The sequence below is a fragment of the Lygodium microphyllum genome, chromosome 26 (genome assembly GCF_053477565.2).
Source record: "Lygodium microphyllum isolate KBCC chromosome 26, Lygodium_microphyllum_v1.1.10, whole genome shotgun sequence".
In the NCBI taxonomy this organism is placed as follows: domain Eukaryota; kingdom Viridiplantae; phylum Streptophyta; class Polypodiopsida; order Schizaeales; family Lygodiaceae; genus Lygodium; species Lygodium microphyllum.
Genome location: NC_141160.1, coordinates 43,907,482 through 43,912,043, shown reverse-complemented (window position 1 = coordinate 43,912,043; position 4,562 = coordinate 43,907,482).

Below are 4,562 nucleotides of genomic sequence, written 5' to 3'. Positions count from 1 at the left end.
ATGGATGCTGACATTGAGAGGGCAACGGTTCATGCCACTCTTCACAAGAAGGGTCCGAATCGCCAATTCTCGGTGATTCAAACTCCATCAGATTATGAAGGTAAAAGCTTCAAAACCCTAATTGACTGTGGCAGTACACATTCCTTCATTTCACCGATCTTTGCAAAAAGGCTAGGGATAGCCACAATAGACGCACCTACTTTACTTGTGGAATTGGCAAATGGTCGTGAGATCTCTTGTATTAGGCAAACTGCTAAGGTGAAATTCCTAATGGATGGGAAGCCAACTTTGGTGAGATTCAGGGTAAGGAACCTAGGTGTCCACGAATGTTTACTTAGAATGGATTGGCTCCTAGTCACGACTCAAGGAGAGGCTGGTAAGCCAAAAATACAGCTGGCAAAAGCAACACAGATAATAATAGGAGTTAGAAAGGGTCTACCTGTCTATTTGATTAAACTGAATAAGCTAGATCAGAATCAGGAATCTGGGGAAGAACCTTCATGGTTAAAGGAATACGCAGACGTATTTCCTAAGGAACTGACAGAACTTCCTCCTCAAAGGAAAGTTGACCACGAAATCAAGCTGGCACTAGGAGCTGCACCAGTCGCAAAGTGGTCGTATAGGATGTCCATCCCGGAAGCTATTGAATTGAAAGAGCAAATCAAGCAACTGTTAGACCAAGGCTACATCCGTCCTAGCAGTTCGCCATGGGGAGCTCCAGTGCTGTTCCAAAAGAAGAAAGATGGAACGCTTCGTCTATGCATTGACTACAGAGGGTTGAATCAATCAACCATCAAAAATAAATACCCCATTCCAAGAATAGATGAATTACTTAACCGTCTTCAAGGTGCGAAGATCTTCTCTAAGATAGATCTCAGATAAGGATTAAGGAAGAAGATATCCCGAAGACTGCATTCAGCACAAGGCATGGACACTTTGAATTCTTAGTGATGTCATTTGGGCTAACGAATGCTCCTACTACCTTCAACAGGTTAATGTAGGACATCTTTAGGCCCTATCTTGATGACTGCGTACTCATCTTCTTTGACGATACCCTAGTCTACTCTAAACAAGAAAAAGATCATGAACCCCAGCTTTGCATTGTTCTTGAAACAATGAGAGCATACAAGCTTTATGCCAAGAAGAAGAAGTGTGCATTTTTCAAGCAACAGATTGAATATCTGGGATTCATTGTATCAGCGGAATGAATTTCAATAGACTCAGCTAAGGTCAGAGACATTCTGGAATGGCCAACACCAACTTCTGTCAAAGAAATACGTAGTTTCCTTGGATTGACAAGATGGTACAGGATTTTCATCAAAGATTATGCTTTGATTCCAGTGCCCCTGACTAATCTACTAAAGAAGTAAGTAGCAATTGTATGGTCACATGTTGCTGAACAGACCAGCTTTGACAAACTAAAGCAAAGCTTAGTGTCAGCACCCATCCTGAGACTTCCTGATCTTAGTAAGGAGTTTGAAGTGGTAACTGATGCCAGTGCACTTGCTTTAGGATGTGTGCTTATGCAAGAAGGTCATCCCGTAGCATACTCTTCAAGGAAATAGAAGAGCCATGAAAGGAATTATACTACCCATGATCTCGAGCTATTGGATGTCATCCATGCTCTCAAACTCTGGAGGCATTACTTGCTAGGTAACAAATTTTCCTTAGTGACGGACCACAAGAGTCTTAAATGGATCTTCACCCAGAATGAGCTTAATATGAGGCAACGTCAATGGATCGAAGTGCTAGAAGAATATGATTTTGAAATCAAATACAGGCCTAGAAAAGAGAATGTAGTTGTCGATGCACTTAGTCGCAAGGCATTTCTAAATTCTCTTATTTTGCAAGATCCATCAACAGCAAGATCTCTAGCCACAAAGGTATCAATGCCAAACAATCCAATTCTTGAGCTAGCTAAAGAAGAGGCATGTCATGACCCAGTATCAGAAATTGCTAAGGGAGAAATCCGTCAAGGATCAAGATCCAAAGCTAAAGACGAAGTATCGAGAATTCTCTGTCAATAGCGGACTTGTCTACTTTAGGACAAGATTATGTATCCCTGCAAGCCATACTCTCAAGCAAAAGATTATTTGGGAAGCCCATGACTCCCCTTTCTCAGGACATCCTGGTTATGCCAAGACCCTTAAAATGCGGTCAAGAAGAGCTATTATTGGGATAGGCTCAAGAGTGACGTTCTCAAATATGTCACGGAATGTTTGTCTTGTCAACGCATTAAGGTAGAACATGTCAAAATGCCTGGAAAATTGCAACCACTTGACATTCCCCAACTGAAATGGGAATTCATTAGCATGAACTTCGTTATTGGCCTACCCCAAGTTCAGGGAGGATACAACTCTATTATGGTTGTAGTAGATATGCTCATCAAGGTTGCACATCTCATCCCTGTCAAGACAAACTATAAAGCTTCAGATATCGCAAGATTATTTATTAAGGAAATATTCAAACTGCATGGGTTACCCAGAAGAATCATTAGTAATCGTAACTCTCTCTTCACATCACACTTCTGGAGGGCTATCTTTGAGGCTATTGGGACTCAACTATGTTTCAGTACAGCTTACCATCCCCAAATTGATGGTCAAACGAAATGAGTCAACCAAGTCATTGAAGATATGCTTAGGGTATACAACTGTTGTGAACCCAAAAGATGGATTCAATATTTGCCACTGGTTGAGTTTGCCTACAATGCTTCTTACCAACAAAGTATTCTGATGACCCCTTTTCAAGCATTGTATGGGCACGATTGTCGTACCCCTTTGAGCTTCTCGAATCTAACTTTGAGGGTAGAAGCTTCAAGGCAGATGCTGGAAGATGTGGATGATCAAATCAAGTCAATAAGACTGGACATCCAAGCTGCCAAGGATAGACAGAAGGCTTACGCGGACTTGAAACGGCAAGACATATCCTTCGTTGAAGGTGATATGGTCTTCGTCCGCATACGCTCTAAAAAGAGTTCACTGTCCTTGGGAGAGTACAAGAAGCTAAGTCCAAGGTATTATGGACCTTATAAGATCACTAAGTGCCTAGGACCTAATGCTTACAGACTACAGTTGCCCGCAACCCTAAAGGTTCATAATGTATTCCACGTTAGCCTATTGAAAAAATATCTACCTAATCCGAATCATGTACTTGATGATCAGCAAATTGTAATGCCTAGTCAAGGAGTCCTTGAACTAAAGCTTGATAGAGTCCTAGATGTCAGGGAGAGGCATTTGAGGTCAAGGACCTTGAGAGAATACCTCATCCAGTGGAAATATTATCTCGAAGAGGATGCCACCTGGATGGACAAAGATACTCTCAACCAATAATACCCCCAAGTCCTCTCGAGATGAGGACATCTCGATTCCTCTAGGGGGGAGAGGATGTAACATGCCATGCTTCCTCCCATTAGAACCCTCTCCTTTTTTTTTCAAAAAAAAATTATTATCTACACTTCAAATTTTTTTAACCCCCTCTCTCTCCCCGCCGACAGCACGTCGGGGGGAGAGAGAGAGGGTGTGGTGGTGCTGGGGGGCATGCAGCCCCCCAGGTGGGAGGGGTGGCCATGCCACCCACCTCCTCCCCCTCCTATATAAGGGGAGGCCCCTCCCCTCCCTTTGCTAGAGGGAGAGCAAGTGCCCCCCCCTTTCCCTGCGTCGCCACCTCTTGCAACAGCAGCAGGCCTGCGGCCGACAGACAACTCCTCCCCCCTCCTCGCTTGAGTGGCAGCTGCACCACCCCCCCTTGGGGCCTTCCGGCTGAATTTCTCCTACTGCAACGACAGCCCCTGGACCTACGCGCTAGCCAAATGCGCCACCACCACCAGGCTTACGACTCATCCCGCTCCCGCCCCCCACCCTGTGAGAGCAAGCGGTGACACCCTCCTCTGCCGTGAATTGTGGACACGTGTGAGGGAGAAAAAGAAGGTGAGGAAGTGGGAAGAGAAAGAAGGAGGGAGAGAGAGAAGAGAAGGAAGAGGGAGAAAAGGAGAAGGAGAGAAGAGAAAGAAGGAGGGACAGAGAGAAGAGGAGGAAGAGGGAGAGAAGGAGAAGGAGAGAAGAAGGAGTGGGAGAGAGAAGGGAAGAAGTGGGAGAGAAGGAGGAAGAAGAGGAAGAGAGAAGAGAAGAGGGAGAGAAGGAGGAGAGAAGGAGTGAGGAGAGAGAAAGGAAGAAGAGGGAGAGAAGAACAAGGAGAGAAAAGAGGAGTGGGAGAGAGAAGAGAAGAAGAGGGAGAGAAGGAGAAGGAGAAGGAGAGAAGGAGAAGGAGAGAAGAAGAAGGAGAGGGAGAGAGAAGAGAATAAGAGGGAGAGAAGGAGAAGGAGAGAAAAGAAGAAGAAGAGAAGAAGAGAGAGAGAGAGTAGGAGAATAAGAGAAAAGAAGAAGAAGAGGAAGAGGAGAGGAAGAGAAGAAGGAGAAGAGGAGGAAAAGAAGAAGAAGAGAGAGAGAGAGAGAGAGAAAGAAGGAGAGGGAGTGAGAGTTGGTGAGTAACTTCAAGGAGACACACTCAAACCACCCCCTCGAAGGACCCCGTCCAGTAATATTTCCTACCCAAACCAATCGTCC